The following is a 20,005-nucleotide window of genomic DNA, read 5'->3' on the forward strand; positions in this document are numbered from 1 at the left end:
GGGGATCGGCCAATCTGGGCAACTTAAGCATCTCTTTTGATAACATGTACTCGAGCACATCCTCGAGTGATTGGTCAAGAGGAGTAAATTTTCTGTCGTAACTCCATCCTTTATGTTTGGTCTTCTCACGCAGTTTCGGCCCTTGATCTTGTTGAGGAGGCTTGCTGTACTGAGGAGCAGGCTTTGCTTTTTGGTCCTTGTTGTTTGAACTGCCTGAGCCATAGCAGTAATCCTTCTTCTGCCCTTTGTGTCGATTTTGGCCTTTGTTGTTGTTGCTGGCAGAATAAGTGAAGTGAGCTTTCTTCTTCTGCTCACCATGGGAGTTATTCTTGGAAAAGGTGAAGCCTTCATAGACTCCATTTTCCACACTCAGCTCGAGCCATTCGGCTCGTTCAGTCAGCTCATTGAAGGTCCTGGACGGCGCTGTGGAGATTAATCCTCTTAACGGCTGCGAGAAATTGTTGAGGATTAAGGACAATGCATGCCTTTCCGAGATAGGATCTCTCATCTTATTACAGGCTGATCTCCATCTGTGAATGAAGTCCCGTGCTTTTTCATTCTCGTTCTGCCTTAAGTTGCAGAGATGACTCAATGTAGGCAGCGCCTCCGTGTTGAACAAGAAGCGTTCAATAAAGAGATTCACAACTTTGTCGAACTCCTTGAGCTCGATGGGGTTGATATGCTCAGCATACCACTTAGCTGCAACTCCTTCCAAGCTGCGGGGGAAGCATAGAAACAATGCTCGGTTATCCCTCTTAAACCGAGAGCATTCAACAAAGAAAGTGGCGAGGTGCGCTTTTGGGTCGCCAGAACCATCGAATTTGATGAATTTACGGGGGAGATTCTCCAGATCATCATCCCCTTCTAAGCCGTCATAAAAGTCCTCACTGGTGAAGAATTTCTTGCCCTTGTCGCGGGCTTGCAGATCCTTGACAACTCGGGACATTTCCTTGAACTGCGCTTGCAAAGGCTCTTCTTTATCTCTGCTCTTTGATCTGTGGCTTTTACTTTGGCCCCGCTTCTGAAATGCCGGAGGCACCTCATATTCTTCATCTGTGTTTTCAGTGGAATCTGATTCATCTGAAATCTCTTCTGGTTGGATCTGTTTCTTGGGAGCCTTCTTACACCTGCAACCATGGAACCTTTCTCTGAATGGATTTCTTTCTGAGCTGGTCCCAGGCTGCTCATTCATCATTTTGTTCATCATTTTTCTGAACATGGCATACATTTAAGGGTCTATGCCGTCATCTTCTTGCTGCTGCTCTTGGCTCTTCTCGGATCGAGGGGAACCCATTTCTTCTTCCGAGGCTGACGAGTACTAGGATGTCGTGGTTCTTTTGCCTGATCTTGTCTCAACCATCAAATGGTATGGATGCTCTCTGCAGGGCAAAGACCTGATTAGATTATGAAGGAATTAGCTTTTGGAAGAAATATTTACTGAAAATATGGTAGACAATTTGGAAAAGATGTCCCATTACTAGGGACAGAGTCGTCGTGAGAATCACGACAATTGTGTTGTCATTCCTTCTGCAAAAGAAATAAACAACGAAAATATGCCTTGTTACCTAGGCGAGGTCGTCAAACCACAATGGAAGGAAAGAGAATTTTATTAAAATGAGAAGAATAAGATTTTATTGATCTTGACAAAGAGGTGGGGGACAAACAATCTGCCACCATTCATGATAGTCGGCAGACACTCTAGGACTTGGAAAGATTTTAAGAGAGACAAAGGAATCCCAGCCGTAGCGGGCAGAGTGATATGCCCCAGACCATTGTGCGGAAGTGAGATCAAACTCTGCCATAACTCCTAATAACAGTCGGGCTTCGACATACTGCTGCCTCTGGGAGAACTGCCGAACACATCTCTCTGGTTGGTAGTAAGTGCAGAAGAATGGTCCTAGCAACTTGAACCGCTTGCCATATGCGTAGGTATATCTGGGAGGAGATATTTGCCGATCAAAATAGTCCCAAACAACGTCATCCTCTTGAATGTTGTTGATCATAGACCGGTACTGCGCCACTGGAAGGAGTTCTTGTCCATTGTATCTAAAAGAGCTTGCTCGGGCTAGAACGTGTTGGAAAAACCAGGACTGAAGTGCGTAGATGCATCCTTCAACCAAAATGGATTCTCCAAGTGAGAATCGAGTCAGACCTCGATATAGGAAGGCGAGCGCTGCCATGGCTATGGAGAGGCGATTGATTTGCCGACTTCCCCATCTTCTCATAAGTTGGATTATCCTGATGTCCATGTAGTTTTGTCCATCTGGGAAGAGGGATAATCCTACAGTGCGTAGAACCATTGCATTCTGAATCTTTTCTTTGGCTGTTCTTGAAAGCGAGCTGACTTCGACGAAGGTCCCGTACTGGCAGTACAACTCAAGTAGGTCAACATATTCATCTCCTTCTAACTGGATCAGGGGCCAAGATCGGCGGCCTGTCATACGAGCTAAGGAGTCTCGGGGGTCCAAACCCTTGACATTGATAAGGAATTGATGCTCTAATGGGTCGCTTGGTCGACCAGCTGGTTCTGGCAACCCCATGATTTCTGAAAATTCATCCATTAAAACGATCATCTCTCTCCATGGGAACTAGAAGGTACACGTCCGAGGATTCCATCGCTCCGCCATTGCATGGATCAGGTTGCCATTGATGGTCTGCTTTCCGACTGTTGATGCCAGCTCTAATCCGCACTCGCTCAAATGGTCCGGGAACATTCGGGAAAAGCTCTTTAGCCAGGAATAATACCACCGGGGAATGAAAGTTTCGATGCTAAGGGCTCGATGTTCAGGACGACCTTGTCGCACCTCGAAGGAGATGTGACCTTCAGGAAAGATAGGATCGACTTGACTGGATGCCATTGAATTGAAAACAGAGAAAGACTCAGAATGAGACTTAGGAAAATGTGAGAAATTTTGAAAAATTTTGCAGGCAGGATAAAAATGCAGCTAGAAATTCCAGATCCAGTAGAAAGGTAGAATGTAAAATCGCCTGGAGTTTTGGAAGAAATGGGATATTTGGAAAAATCATCCAGGGTTTGAGAAAAAGATCTTGTGGAAAATAAGGATATTTTGAAAAAGACCTAATGAGTAAAAAAAAACATTGGGAAATATAAAGAATGGAGACAATCACATCCTGCACGAACATTTATGCACATTCATCATTCCCTAAAAGGCTGACTCTAGATGCATCAATTTTGAAAACAGCTGTAGGACCTTAATCCTAACTCTAAGTTCAGATCATCTTTGTCCAATCCAGTTATGCCGATATACTCGAACCGAAATCCGAGATACGTGGCATAGAATTTCAACTCTGGTTCTAAGGTAAGGTTTTCCAACATCCTTGAGCGCCTACCGATATACTTCGGACTGTGGCCCGCGGTACGTGGTAAGGGGGTGTTAACCCAAATAGCTGCCCCAGTTGTGAGGCTCTGTCCCGAACTAGGGTTCTGGAAGAGAGCCCAGCAACATGAAGACCGGGTAATGATAGGTAATTGGGGTTTGAAAAAATGATCACATGCAAGAAATAGAGGGCTCTAAATCCTAGAGAGATAGACTTTTGAAAATCTTTGAAGAAGCCTACATTGTTTGCATTCAGATCCTAAATTGAGGAGAGTTGTATTTACACCTAAGTCTATGTGAGCATGAAAATTTCTCCTCAATCTGGTCCTACCAAACCATGCCTAAGCTATATGCAATCAATGTCAGCTAGGTCAGAATCTAGGCTCCTAGGCTCACATGATATTGAAAGTAAAGAGCTGACATTTAGTGAACATAATTTTGATAATTAAACTAAGTCAAGCATAATTTAGGTCAGACGAGGACAGGTCCCATCTCGGTCGCCAAACCTGTTATCGTCGCGAAATTTTTCCCCCGTCTTCCCTTCCTTGCGGAAGAGAGAGAGGGAAAATGCTTCCGCGCTTCAAACTTGACCGGATTTTGGAAATTGCTTTTGAAATACTCGCCTCCGTTTTTGAAAATCGCGGGAAAATCCATGGGATGGGGCTCGACCTGTCGGTACGAGGTTCGACCGTTCCTGCCGCCTTTAACAAAGGTAATCGAACCAAGGACCAAAACTATGCTTGACTTAGTGTTATCGTCGCAAAATTTTTCCCCGTCTTCCTTCCTTGCAGAAGAGAGAAAGAGGAAACGCTTTCGCGATTCAAACTTGACCGGATTTTGGAAATTGCTTTTGAAATACTCGCCTCCGTTTTTGAAAATTGCGGGAAAATCCATGGGATGGGGCTCGACCTCTCGGTACGAGGTTCGACCGTTCCTGCCGCCTTTAACAGGGGTAATCGAACCAAGGATTAAAATTGTGCTTGACTTAGAGAAATTATCAAAGTTATGTTCTATCCTAAATGCACAGAGAATTCAGGCATGTGCTATGAGATTTTGGAAAATGCAGCTTGGGAAAACATGATGTATGCTTGGAAAATATTTGGAGTTGAAAAGATTCTCTTAGGAAAAAGATGAAAGTCAATTTCTCAGGAAAACTCATGTGAAAAAAAGGGTTTTTGAAGTCACGAGAAAGTTCATGAAGTTGTGGGAAAATCATGAATGGTTGAAAATCCTGGGGAAATGGAAGTGATTCTTGAGAAAAGATGAACCTTTTGAAAAGAAAAATATTTCTTAGGAAAACTTGGACTTTGAGAGTTTTCTTAGGAAAATGATTGAAGATTTATAGGAAAACTCATTGGAGAAGGAAATTCAAAACTTGGGGAATCGAAATCCTGGGAATTTTACCTTGAAACACTTGGAAATTGAGTTTGATCTTTGAGGAAAATTGGAAACTTCTTTTGGAAATCTTAAGGAAATAACATTTTCCAGGGAAAATCGAGGGAAAGCTTGGATTTTGAAAATCCAACTTAGAAGTTTCTTGAGAGACTGGTTTTCATGGAAAACTGTGAAAACTTGACTTTGGGAAAACCGATTTTGGAAAATACTCAGAGTTTCTTGAGAAATCGATTTTCTTCAGAAATGAAACTTTCTTGGGAAAATCACGAGAAAACCAATGATTTCATGATGCAAATGAAATGAGTGAATGAATGCACTTTGAAAGCTTTTCTAAGAAATTTGTTTGAAAAATGTGTATTAAGTCAAAATAAATCCTTCGCATATCCTGACTATGGCCATGAATATGTTCGGAGTTTAATTGATTTAATGCACAATGCTTTGAAAACATTGAAAATATGATGTGCATTTTAAGATAGCCTAAGAGTGTAGGCTCAATGTGACTAGTAGAAAGATGATGGATCTGGGTCTCGTCCATATTCCGACTAGGGCCGTAAATATGGATCCCACCGAGTCCATCAACTCCCTAAGAGTTGATGCACGTGCCATTCGTGAACATCCATAGTGCTTTTGAAATAAGATGTATGCATCACATAAGCAGGATATTTGCATAAATTCAAACTATATGATATGCATCCTAGTCTAAGCAGGAAATTAACTCTCTTATTCCAAAATTTACATTATTACATCACTAAATAAAGGAAGTAAAAGAAATTTGCAGACTTCAGCTCTTTCTTTTGAATGTCCCTGCCAAACTTGAAATAAGGTTAGCTCAAATATGTGGGTTTTTCCAAAATTTTCCAATAATATTATGAAATTATTGGATTTAATTGGATATAAACCCTATTCTCATGCTTCCTTGATATTTGAAATGATGTAAAATGCAAGAAATTCAGTGAAAAATAGTTTGAAATTCGAAATGGTTGTCAAAATGACCAAAATACCCCTAAAATCAAAGTGATACCTTTAAAATCAGGGTTTTTGAAGGAAATTTTGATAAAATTGAGATTTTGAAATTCAAATTGAATCAAATGATGATAAAATGCAGTAAGAGACATGATGACATGCTGCTAAACACATTAAGACTGTAAAATCAGAATTTGACATTTTGCAATTTATCCAAAATAACGAATTTCGCTTGTTTTTCGCTTGGATCCGGGTCCTGCGGGACCCTGTTTTGGTATTATAGCTAATCCGAACCTCAAATGGATTCCAAATTGCACCAAATTCGGTATGAAGCATCTACTTACTCTGATAAACAGCCTAGAATGCTAAAAAATACGAAATGATATGATTTAAATGCTAAAATTTAAAGGAAGTCCTAAAAATGATGGATTTTGCCTATGGATCCGAACCAAATGCAATGCTTAATATGATAATGCAAGATTTACACCATGAAAACTTCTGATATTTTGCAAACTGTTAAAGGACTCGAAATGGAACATTTTTGGTTTTTACAGCCTCGGGATTTGAGCCATGGTGAGTTCAATAACAGGGATTTAGTTCAGACAGAGGTAAAAATCACCCTAATCTGATATAAAATGCCAAAAAAATAGAAAACGGCCATGGAAATTTATGAAATTAATCAGAGCTATGCACGACACCTACATGAACAACGTTGATGTTTATGACTTCGGCATTTGATCAACGGAAACACAGAGAAAAATATAACTATTCCTGCCTACACTAACAGAACAGACAAATGTAGCAAAACAGGGGACTGACAAAAAAAAATCCGAAGCAGGTATCAACACTATTCTAAAAATCACAGTCTTTTAGATTCAAACAGAGGAAATCTTGGACACAATTTTCACTTTTTATAGTTTTGGATTTGGAGCAACACACAAAGAGAAACCATAGCCCTAAGTCGATCCAAGATCTGAGAGGCCCAAATGAGTCTCTGACACGTGTCCCGAACTCTCGGATTTTTGTCAGACATTAACAAAAATCAGAAAACTCTGAAAAACTCATGTTAAAAACTAGACATTCTCCCAAATTCATAACATTTTTTGGATCAAAAATCGGATCTTCCTTGAGGGATATCTCGATTTTAAAAGTCGGCAAATGATTTTCAAAACGCATCCCGGGTGACAAAACCCGACTTGCCATTTTGAATGTTTACCGCAGTAAACAAATTCAAATGCCTCCGAATTTTTGGCAAAATTTTAGGGACACCTAAGGGCGCATTTAGTGATTTTTTTGGGATTTGTAATAAAAAATAAGCGCATGAAATGACGTGTGGACTGACTGACAAAAACAGAGACCTACTGAAAATAAGCAGAATTGAAATAAATGCTAAATTAATCCTAATTAATTCATGAAATATACTAAATGAATGAAATAAAATGCAAATTAAATCTAGCTAACTACATGCATGTTAAAAATCATCAAGGAAGTATAATTATGTATTTTTATATATGTCGTTTTATGAGAATAACTCAATCCATGCCTCGGATGAGCTCTTTCTTCAAACGACAACACGAATCAAACCAAAAGAATTATCATAGTGAAATCAATAGGAATGGAGGCTTACCTTGTGTTCTCCAGCGGTTTTGGAACTCCCAAAATGAGTGGCTACCTTGATAATGGGCTCTAGAGGGGCGTGAATCCAGAGGAAACCAAGAAAGAATGAAAATGGAATTCTGAAGTTCAATTCTCAAACAGGGCTCTCAGAGTGAAAATGCTAAATCCAAAAGAAGCTCCCCTAGGCTGGGCATGGGGCCTTGTATTTATAGAGATTTTTGGAAAATTTTGAAATTCAAATAAGCTTAATCTGAGCCCTCCATGTGGCGCCATCTCAGAGGGTGTTGTCTTGGAGTTTGAAATTCAAATTCTGCTTTATTCTGGAAGGAGGAGAGACTTCCATGTGGCGCCATCTCAGAGCATCCACATTGCCATGTGTCAGAAGGTAGGAGCAGAGGAAGCAGAAGACGCCACCTTAGAGGGGTTTGAATTCTACTTTTTCTGATGAAAGGAGAGACTGACATGTGGCGCCATCTCAGAGCATCTTCATTGACATGTGTCAGAAGGAAAGGTAGAGGATTCAGATGGTGCCACCTTAGAGAGAGTTTGAAATTTAAATTTCTGCTTTTTCTAGAGGAAAGGAGAGACTGCCATGTGGCACCACCTCAGGGTGGCTCCTACAATGACATGTGGCAAGAGGGAGGAAAAGGGACACGTGGCACCATCTCACACAAAATAGAAAAGGTGAAGTTCAGGATTTGCGCCACCTCAGACTGGAGTTTGAACATTTGAATTCTAGCTTTCTCTGAAGGAGGCAGAAAGTGACATGTGTCACTTGCTTTTTCTGAAGAAAGCAGAGAGAGACACGTGTCCCTTGCTTTTTCTGAGAAGAGCAGAGGGTGACATGTGTCACTTGCTTTTCTGAGAAAAGCAGGGAGTGACATGTGTCTTCTACTTTTTCTAAAGGAAGCTGGAGATGACATGTGTCATCTACTTTTCTGAGAAAAATAGGAGGGAGACATGTGTCCTCTGCTTTTTCTGAAAGGAGCAGAGATTGACACGTGTCGCTTGCTTTTCCTGAGGAAAGGAGAGAGTGACATGTGTCACCTGCAGGAGACATAATTCAAATGGTGCCACCTCAGGGGAGACAAGTTCTACTTTTTCTGAACAGGACAACACATGACACGTGGCATCTCATGGTGACCTTGGAATGACACTTGGCACAGGGTGAAGATGGTAGACATTGACACGTGGCATAAAATAAAGAGGATTACTAATGACATGTGGTGGCATCTTAAGGTGGTCCCACACTGACACGTGTCAAAGGGTGGCAGAAGAGAGAAGGTGACATGTGGCGCCAACTCTAGGTGAACCCTATGCTGACACATGGCAGGTAAATGGGAGGAGAGAGAAAGGACAAGTGGCACCAATCTAGGGGACAAGGCTCCTATATTTTTGGGTTTTTCAAAATTCAAATTTTTCAAAAGAAAAGCCTGTGTGACACCACCTCAATGTGGGTCCCACATTGCTTTTTTTATTGAAATAAGGACAAAACAACAACCTCTTTTTAGAATTTTCATAAAATCTGGACTAATTGGTAAAACAGGAATTTTTGGAAAGAGTTGGCCCCTGTAGGGCAATTTTGTAAAAGGAAGATATTTGAAATTGTCAAAAGGGCAAAATCTGAGATAAGGTGGCTGAAATCCATATTAAAACTATCCAGATCATTTTCCTGAGGAAATATTTTAAAATTCACAGCCCTGGGGGTAAAATGGGAAGAACTGATAATTTTGAAGACCTAGGGTTTTGAAATCAATTTTAAAAAGAGTTGAAATTCTAATCTGGATTGAAAATTTTGAAATCGAGAGTTCTGGACCTCGAAATGACATGCTGTGCAGTGCAGTGATATGAAATGCTCATGCAAAGCTATACAATGACATGTCTTATGCAATATAATCTTGAACCAAGACTTGGAGATGCCTGTCTCCTGTCAGGAATAAAATTTTGAACATCTGAGCTAAAATAGGGAGACTTTGAGAGTTCCAGATGAAATTTGGACTTTTACAAGGTTCGAACTCAGAAAATGACCATTTTGCCCTCCGGCGATTTCAAAGGCTGAATGATGATGTTTGGTGAATATGTCGGGGAGGTGAGTGAAAATTTGGGGTGTTTACACTTAGTTAAATCATCAAAATCGTGTTCTATCCTAGATGCACAAAGAATTCAGGCATGTGCTATGAGATTTTGGAAAGTGCAAGTTGGAAAACATGATGTATGCTTAGAAAACATTTGGAGTTGGAAAGAATCTCTCAGGAAAAGGGGTCAATTTCTCAGGAAACTCAGATAAAAAGGGTTTTTGAAAACATGAGAAAGCTTATAAAGATGTGAGAAAATCAGGAATAGTTGAAAATTCTGGGAAAATGGAAGTGATTCTTGAAAAAAAGGTGAACCTTTGAAAAGGGAAATACTTAGGAAAACTTGGACTTTGAGAGTTTTCTTAGGAAAATAATGGAAAATTTATAGGAAAACTCATTGGGGAAGGAAATTCAAAACTTGGGAAATTGAAATCCTAGGAATTTTTACCCTTGAAATACTTGGAAATCGATTTTGATCTTGGAGAAAGATGGGAAAACTCTTTTGAATCTCTTAAGAAAATATCATTTTTCAGGGAAAACTGTGGAAAACTTGTCTTTGGAAAACCGATTTTGAAAAATCCTTAGAGTTTATTGAGAAATCGATTTCTTGAGAATGAAGTTTTCTTGAGAAAATCTTGAGAAAATCAATGATTTCATGATGCAAATGACATGAGTAAATGAATGCCCTTTGAAAAGATTTTCTGAGGAATTGGTTGGAAAATGTGCATTAAGTCCAAATAAGTCCTTCACATATTCTGACTGTGGCCATGAATATGTTCAGAACTTAGTTGATTTGATGCACATGATTTTGAAAACTTTGGAAATATGATGTGCATTTTAAGATAGCCTAAGAGTGTAGGCTCTATGTGACTAGTAGAAAGATGATGGATCTGGGTCTCGTCCATATTCCGACTAGGGCCGTAAATATGGATCCCACCGAGTCCATCAACTCCCTAAGAGTTGGTGCACGTGCCATTCGTGAACATCCATAGTGCTTTTGAAATAAGATGTATGCATCACATAAGCAGGATATTTGCATAAATTCAAACTATATGATATGCATCCTAGTCTAAGCAGGAAATTAAAATTTTATTCCAAAATTTATATTATTATATCACTAAATAAAGGAAGTAAAAGAAATTTGCAGACTTCAGCTCCTTCTTTTGATTGTTCCTGCCAAACTTGAAATAGGGTTAGCTCAACTATGTGGGTTTTTCCAAGATTTTCCAATAATATTATGAAATTATTGGATTTAATTGGATATAAACCCTATTCTCATGCTTCCTTGATATTTGAAATGATGTAAATGCAGGAAATTCAGTATAAAATAGTTTGAAATTCGGAATTGGGGTCAAAATGACCAAAATACCCCTAATTATAAAGTTATACCTTTAAAATCGGGTTTTTTTGAAGGAAAACTTGGTAAAATTGAGATTTTGAAGTTCAAATTGAATCAAATGATGATGAAATGCAGTATGATATGCTGCTAAACACATTAGGACTGTAAAATCAGAATTTGGCATTTTGCAATTTATCCAAAATAACGAATTTCGCTTGTTTTTCACTCGGATCCGGGTCCTGCAGGACCCTGTTTTGGTATTATGGCTAATCCGAACCTCAAATGGATTCCAAATTGCACCAAATTAGGTATGAAGCATCTACTTACTCTGATAAACAACCTAGAATGCTAAAAATCACGAAATGATATGATTTAAATGCTAAAATTCAAAGGAAGTCTTAAAATGGTGGATTTTGCCTATGGATCCGAACCAAATGCAATGCTTAATATGATAATGCAAGATTTACACCATGAAAACTTCTGATATTTTGCATACTTCTAAAGTACCCGAAATGGAACATTTTTGGTTTTTACAGCCTCGGGATTTGAGCCATGGTGAGTTCGGCAACAGGGATTTAGTTCTTACAGAGGTAAAAATCACCCTAATCTAATGTAAAATGATACAAAAATAGAAAACAGCCATGGAAATTTAGGAAATTAATCAGAGATATTCAAGACACCCACATGAACAACTTTCCTGTTCATGACTTTGGCATTGGATCAACGAAAACACAGATAAAAATATAACTATTCCTGCCTAAACTAACAGAACAGACAAATGTAGAAAAACAGGGGACTGACAAAAAAAATCCGAAGCAGGTATCAACACTATTCTAAAAATCACTGGCTTTCATATGAAAACAGAGGACATCTCGGATACAACTTTCACTTTTTACAGTTTTGGATTTGGAGCAACACACAAAGAGAAACCATAGCCCTAAGTCGATCCAAGATCTCAGAGGCCCAAATTAGTCTCTGACACGTGTCCCAAACTCTCGGATTTTTGTCAGACATTAAGAAAAATCAAAAAAATCTGAAAACATCATATTAAAAACTAGACATTCTCCCAAGTTCAGAACATCTTTCGGATCGAAAATCGGATCTTCCATGAGGGATATCTCGATTTTACAAGTCGGCAAATGATTTTCAAAACGCATCCCGGGTAACAAAACCCGACTTGCCATTTTGAATGTTTACCGTAGTAAACAAATTCAAATGCCTCTGAATTTTTGGCAAAATTTCAGGGACACCTAAGGGCGCATTCCGTGATTGTTTTGGGATTTTTAATAAAAAATAAATGCATGAAATGACATGTGGACTGACTGACAAAAACAGAGACCTACTGAAAATGAGCAGAGTTGAAATAAATGCTAAACTAATCCTAATTAATTCATGAAATGTGCTAAATGAATGAAATAAAATGTAAATTAAACCTAGCTAACTACATGAATGTTAAAAATCATCAAGGAAGCATAATGAAACATTTTTATATATGTCGTTTTATGAGAATAGCTCAATCCATCCCTCGGATGAGCTCTTTCTTCAAATGACTTCCGATTCGGATTATGGAATCACATCAAGGGGAAAAGAAGTGCACCTTGCTTCGTTACGCAGCGTAGAAGCTCCTGAAAGGGGCGGCTATCACGAGCTTCCTTCCTCCTTTGCTCCGAGCTTCACCAAAATCGAGCTATGTTTGAATCGGATTGGCCACTGCACGAACTTTACTCCACCTTCTCCAATGAGCCAAAGGGGGCACGATTTCCAAAGTTCAAAATCAGATTTTTGGGGGGCTAGGTCGGATTTTCATGTTCACAAAATGGTCTCCAAAGATGCTCACTCTCTTGGGCGTGGAGCCTTGTTTTTATAAATTTTCTAAAGAAATTTGAAATTCAAACAGGCTCAATCTGAGCCCTCCATGTGGCGCCATCTCAGGGGGTGCCATCTGGGGGTTTGAAATTCAAATTTGGCTTTTGCAGGGAGCCCTCAGGTGGCGCCACCTCATGAGGCTATTTCGATTTTTGAGAAAAATAAAAAAAATGGAAATTTTGTGGGTGAGACACCTCAGCAGGGGGAATTTGGAATTTTTCAAAAGTTTGCTTGATTCTCTCTGCAGGGAACTCCCAGAAGGCGCCACCTCAGAGGGTGTTCTCTTGGAATTTGAAATTCAAACTCACCTTTTGTAGAGAGTCCTCAGGTGGCGCCACCTCATGGTGGGCTACTTTTATTAAAAATAAAAAATCAAAATGGAGCCAAGTGGAGTCCTGGAATGGCACCACCTCAACAGGTGTTTGACACATGTCAGAAGGACAGAGCAGTGGGCTCAGAAGGCGCCACCTCAGAGGAATTTGAATTATACTTTTTCTGGAGAAAGGAGATCTGGACATGTGGCAGTCCAGGATGGTTCCAAGTGTCAGCCTGCTGGAGGAGGTTCTTCAGATGGCGCCACCTTAGAGGAGAATTTGAATTTCAAATGGAGGTTGTCCCTGGAGGAATGGAGGATGGACATGTGGCGCCACCTCAGGGTGGCTCCTACAATGCCATGTGGCAAGAGGGAGGAAAAGGAGGGAAGTGACATGTGGCGCCCTCATAGGCCATCTGAAAAAATCATGGCTCAAGATTTGCACCACCTAGGCCCTGTTTGAACATTTGAATCGCTTGCTTTTTCTGAAAAAAGCCAAGAGTGACATGTGTCTCCTACTTTTCTGAGAAAAGTAGGGAGAAGACATGTGTCCTCTACTTTTTCTGAAGGAGGTAGAAGGAGACATGTGTCACCTGCTTTTTCTGAAAGAAGCAGAGAATGACACATGGTAGAGGGGAGAGAAGGAGGGCCAAGCCATGTGGCGCCATCTCAGACAACCTGAAAAAGGTAGAAGTTCAGGATCTGCGCCACCTATGAGGAGATTTGAATGTTTAAATTCTAGCTTTTCTGAAGAGAGCAGGAAATGACACATGGCATTTGCTTTTTCTGAGGAAGTGAGAGCTTGACATGTGTCCTCTGCAGGAGACACACTGCAGATGGCGCCACCTCAGAGGAGACAAGCTTACTTTTTCTGGAGGAATCTAGGAGTGACACGTGTCTCCTACTTTTTTGAGAAAAGTAGGGAGAGACATGTGTCAGGCTACTTTTCTAGAAGGAGTAAGAGCTTGACATGTGTCCCCTGTAGGAGACACACTTCAAGTGGCGCCACCTCAGAGGAGACAAGCTCCACTTTTCTAGACAGGACAACCTATGACACTTGGCATCTCCTGGTAATCTTGGAATGACACATGGCGCAGGATGGATAGGGTGACACATGGCAGATAAATGGGATGACATGTGGCGGCTTCTTAGGGTAGCCCCACACTGACACTTGGCAGAAGAGGGAAGGTGACATGTGGCACCAACTCTAGGTGAACCCTATGCTGACACATGGCATGTAAATGGGAGGAGAGAGAAAGGACAAGTGGCACCAATCCAGGGGACAAGGCTCCTATATTTTTGGGTTTTTCAAAATTCAAATTTTTCAAAAGAAAAGCTTGTGTGACACCACCTCAGTGTGGGTCCCACATTGCTTCTTTATTGAAATAAGGATAAAACCACAACTTCTTTTTGGAATTTTCATAAAATATGGACTAATGGGAAAACAGGAATTTTGGAAAGAGTTGGCCCTTGTAGGGCGATTTTGTAAAAGAAAGATATTTGAAACTGTCAAAAAGGGCAAAATCTGAGGTGAAGTGACTGAAATCCACATTAAAAACTATCCAGATCGTCTTCCTGAGGAAATATTTTGAAATTCAGAGTCCTGGGGGTAAAATGGGAAGAATTGATAATTTTGAAGACCCAGGGTTTTGAAATCAATTTTGAAAAGAGTTGAAATTCTAATCTGGATTGAAAATTTTGAAATCAAGAGTTCTGGACCTCGAAATGACATGCTGTGCAGTGCAATGATTTGAAATGCTCATGCAATGATATGCAATGTCATGTCTTATGAAATGCAATCTTGAACCAAGACTTGGAGTTGTCTGTCTCCTGTCAGGAATAAATTTTTGAACATCTGAGTTAAAATTAGAGAAATTTTGAGAGTTTCAGATGAAATTTGGACTTTTGCAAGTTCTGAGCTCAGAAAATGACCATTTTGCCCTCTGGCGATCTCAGAGGTTGAATGATGATGCTTGGTGAAAATATCAGGGGGATGAGTGAAAATTTGGGATGTTTACAACAAGTGTGTTATCATCGCAAAATTTTTACTTTTGCGCGAGTCAAACTGACCTTTGAAAAAGATTTTGAAAATAACTCGCCTCTGTTTTAAAATGCGAGATAATGCCGAAGAATGGGACTCGCCTATCGGTACGAGGTTCAACCGTTCCTGGCGCCTTTACCAGGGGTAATTGAACCAAGGATCAATTGTATGCTTAACTTTGCTCAACTTGTCTAAATCATGTTCTATTTCCTAAATGCACAAAGAATCAGGCATGTGCTATGAATTTTCTGAAAATGCATATTTGAAAACATGATGTTTGCTTTGAGATTTGAAATACTTGAAGAATTCTTGGAAAAGATAACACTTGGAAAATCATGAACTTAGTGAGAGAATATTTCTGAGGAAAATGAAAATCGATTTCTGAAGAATTTCAGTGGTTTTATGAAAATCGATTTCTGAGGAATTTTAAATAACTTGGAAAAACTTGATTTCTTTGAATTAGAACTTGGAAATTGAATCTATAACTTGGAAAATTGAATTTTGAACTTTGAAAAATACTTGAAATATCATTTGAAAACTTAGAGTTTTGAGAAAATCGATTTTAGAATAAGACTTAGAAATTTTGAGAAAATTGATTTCTGTGAATTGAAATTGGAATTTGCAAATGAATGAATTGAATGAATATGGATTTGAAAGACTTGATTTTGAGGAATTGAGAAAATCCTTTTTGTATTTTTGAGAAATGCAGTGCATTTTGAAGTTAGCCTAAGTGTGTAGGCTGAATGTGGCTAATACGAAGATTACAAATCTGGGTATCATTCGTATTCTGACTATGGCCATAAATACAAATTTCACCAAGTTTGTCAACTCCATAAGAGCTAGTGCACGTGCCATTCGTGTAGACCATAGTGAATTGGTAAAAATATGCATGAATTGACATACATAGCAGTTATATATCAAAGCTTAAAACTATATGCAATGCATCCTATTCTATGCAGGAATTGAAATTCTTATTCCAAATTTATATTTAATTTACATCACTAATTGAATTTAAATACAGAAAAATAAAGGAAAGTAAAGTCTTCAATGTTCCTGCAAAACTAGAAAAATTGGTTAGTGAGGATATGTTGGCTTTTCTAGATTTATCCAGCAATATCTGGAAATTGCTGGATTTTACTAGATATAAGTCTTTTTGCCATGATTCCCTTAAATCAAAATGATGAAATATGAAATAATATTGAATAAATAAGGATGATAAAATATGAAATTTCGAATTTTGGGTCAAAATGACCAAAATACCCCTGATAGCAAGACTATGGCCTTGAAATCAGGGTTTTCAAAAATAGATTTTATAAAATGTAACTTTTGAAAGGCAAATAATGAGAAATTGAACTAAGTAAGATATGACATGATTAAAAATATGAAAATTAGGGTTTAGAATTTCGAAATTGAGATCAAATGGCCAAATTACCCCTGATAGCAAGACTATGAATTTGAAATCAGGGTTTTCTGAAATAGATTTTGGTAAAAACTTGAGATTTATGATTGAAATAAACATAAAATCAAACATAAAACACCCTAATATGATTCTAGACATGAATAAACCCTAAAATCATGCACTTATGCACGAAAATCAAGAAATATCACAAAAATTGTGATTTTGGCAGTGCTTTTGGATCTTTCAGGGATCCTGTTTTGCAATTTTATTAATTCAGGCATCAAACGGATTCCAAATTTCATAAAAATTGGTACCTGCACTTCTTATGTCTCTGAAGTCAGATTGAAATCATAAAAATAATCTTTTAACATTATTTTAATACGAAAATTGCATTAACAACCTAAAATAAGCTATTTTTAACCTAGGTCACAAACCAGTTTCAGAGTTAGACCCAAATCAGGGATCAATTCTCCATGAAAACTTCTGGATTTTTACAGAGATAAACTAGGAAGAAAAACAGAGATTTCCCAATTTACAGATCGGAAAACGCATCTCCGGTTAGGGAGAAACTCTTCCGGCAATCTGAAATAAAATCTAACAAATCTAACAGGGGTTAAAACAACTACTTAGGATTGATAATACAGAAATAAATAGAAAACCTAATAAAAAATTTCTGAAATTTTAGCAGTAAATAAAGAACCGAAAAATAACAATACTCACTTTTTACAGATCATGAATCGGATCTGTTGTTTGGGATCTATGAATAACACAAGTCTGATTAGAATTTCGGTAAACCCTAACGAGTTTTAAATTTAAAATCAGATTCTCTGACAAAGGAAAAATACTAAAGAGAAATAAAAAATCCTAAAATTTCACAGTACATAGATATCATCAATATGAATCCATGGAACTTTACAGATCTTGAATCGGACATCGGATGAAAAAACCCACACAAGTGCAAGTTACCCTTCTGATTTTAACAATGATTTTAAAGTTTTAAAAACTCGATTTGATGTCTGATTTTTTTGACAAGGTTCCCGAATCCCAAAACCTCTGATTTTTTTACAGTAGTTCAATTACACGTGCATGTATCACATATAAAAAATTCATAAATTAACAGTAAATAGTTCAATCTGAAACAGCCTGCTCTTTACTGTTCTACACTTAAAACACACAGAAATCTAAGAAATTTGAGAAAACATGCATTAACTAATGAAAAACAATAAAATAAACACTAAAACAGTAAAATAAAAATTATTTATATGCTGGAAAACATGTAATAAACATGAATAAACAAAAAAATAAATAAAGTTTAGGGAATCAATGGCTGGAATTTGATTTTACCTTTAAAAGCATGGATTTAACCCATTAAAAGGGTAAATCACATGTTTTATTGGTTAATAATGCAAAAGACAATGCTAAAATCGATTCTAATGGATTAGAATACCTTGGGGATGCAACAATAGAGGAAGGAGATGAGCTGGAGAGAGGAGGGATACCATGAAAAATTGAGAGAAAAGAGCTCTCTTTGACCCCCATTTAGGTCCCCTATTTATAGATTTTTTTTTGTTTAGGAAGAGTTTTGTTTTTTTTGGACTCTTTTTAATTGTTTTTGATAAACCCCATGGGGAGAACAATTTTTTTGAAGAAATCTAACCTAAATTGACTCTAATTAATCCCTAATTAACACCTAATTAAACCCTAGAAAGTCCAAATGTGGCACCACCTAGTATGGACCCACATTTGGTTTTTAAAACTTGAATTTAAAACCTTTAAAAACCATTGGTTTAAAACTTAAATAAAATGGATTTTTAAAATTGCTTTTGACTCCTCTAAACCCCTAGTCTAACTAGGATAGTGACTAACCCTAGTCTAACCTTGACTTCTTCAAATGTGGCGCCACCTCGTGTGGGCCTCACTTGAATTTTCAAAAACAATTTTAAAACTTGAAAATGAGAGGTTTTTCAAAAGAGATTCAAAAGCTAACTTGAAATTAATTTTTTTGAAATGGCATAGAGTTCCAACTAAGTTAGAACTCCTCTGTATGTGGCACCAACTAAGTGGGCCCACACCAGGTTTTGAGAAATTTGAAATAAACACTGAAAATAACTTTAAAAAGAGGTTAAAATCAATAATTGAAATTCAAGATCTTTGAAAGTAGAGTCTCAAGTGAACTGGAACTCCGGGTTAGAGTCCTGAATTTTTAGGACTCTGAGATTTTGGGTTTTAAAAGCCAAATGAAAGAATTTTTGAAAAGACTTTATCAAAAATAATTAAATAAGTCAGGAAATACTGTCAGGGTTAGACTCCTAACTCGATCAGAACTCTGAAATAGATCCCTGAATTAACTAGACTCTACAAAATGACCTAATTTTTGAAAACAAATGGAAATAAATGAAAATAGAAGTAAAAACAGACTCTAGAACAAACTCTTGACTGGATTAGGACTCTGGGACAGAGTCCTGATCGGACTGAAACTCTAGATTTTTTGGTATTTTCTGAAAAACAAATGAAAGAACTTGTCAAAACAGTGAAAACAATAACAAATATTGAAATAAAATAGAGTTCTGATTCAACTGAGACTCTAGGGACAGAGTCCTAATTGAACTAGGACTCTCCAATTTTTGGATTTTCTGAGAAATCAAATGAGAAGATTTTGAAAAACAAGTGAAAACAGGATGAAATTAAAGTTTTGGTTCAGAGTTCTGATCTAATTAGGACTCTGAGAAAGAGTTCTGATTCAATCAGAACTCTAAGAATTTTGGTTTTTTTGGTAAGCAAATGATGAATTTTGAGCAAAGCTTTTAAAAACCAGTGAAAATGAAGTGAGACAATCAATTTTCGATAGAGTCCTACTTCGATCAAGACTCTGGGGCAGAGTCCTGATTTGATCAAGACTCTAGGATAAAACCTCAGAATTTTGAAATTCTTTGATAAAAGTATAACAATTTTGATAGATGGAAAGATTTTTAAAAGATTCTTTCAAAATTGAAATCAGGATCAGAGTCCTGATCCAACTAGGACTCTCCGAACAAAGTCCTGTTTTGACTAAAACTCTGAGTTTCTGACTCATTTTGAAAGATTTGATTAAAATAGATAAAATAGCTGTAAAAGATTAGAGTCCTAATCCGATTAAAACTCTAAAGAAGAGTCCTGATCCGACTGGACTCTTGGAAAAAGAGTCCTGATCCAACTAAGACTCTAAATTTTTGAGATTTTTGATAAATAAAGGAATCCAGAAGCGACACCACCTAAATGGACCTTATCTGAGAATTGAAATCAGTTGAAAATTGAGTTTATAACGAATCCAGATTGTTTTCTGAGAAAAACACTTCAAAATATAAGGTCCTGGGGGTTGGCAAATGACAGAATGTTGATTAAAAACCCAGGTTTTAACATTGATTTTGAAAGAAGAGTTTTAAAAACCCAAATCTGGATTAAATATTTTGAAAACAAGAGTGCTGGATCTCGATGATGAGATGCAATGCTATGCAATGCAATGAAATGGTATGTCAAATGGATGAAATGATTTTGCGATGATATATGAAATGTAAACACTAGATAAGGGTGAAAATTTGGGGTGTTTACAGATGCCCCTCTTTGCTACTAAGCTGGTATAGGGCCGAGCTTAGTGGCAAAGAAAACACACCAAATTCAGA

Source organism: Nuphar pumila, chromosome 3 (genome assembly GCF_984573655.1).
Source record: "Nuphar pumila chromosome 3, dmNupPumi1.hap1.1, whole genome shotgun sequence".
NCBI lineage: Eukaryota > Viridiplantae > Streptophyta > Magnoliopsida > Nymphaeales > Nymphaeaceae > Nuphar > Nuphar pumila.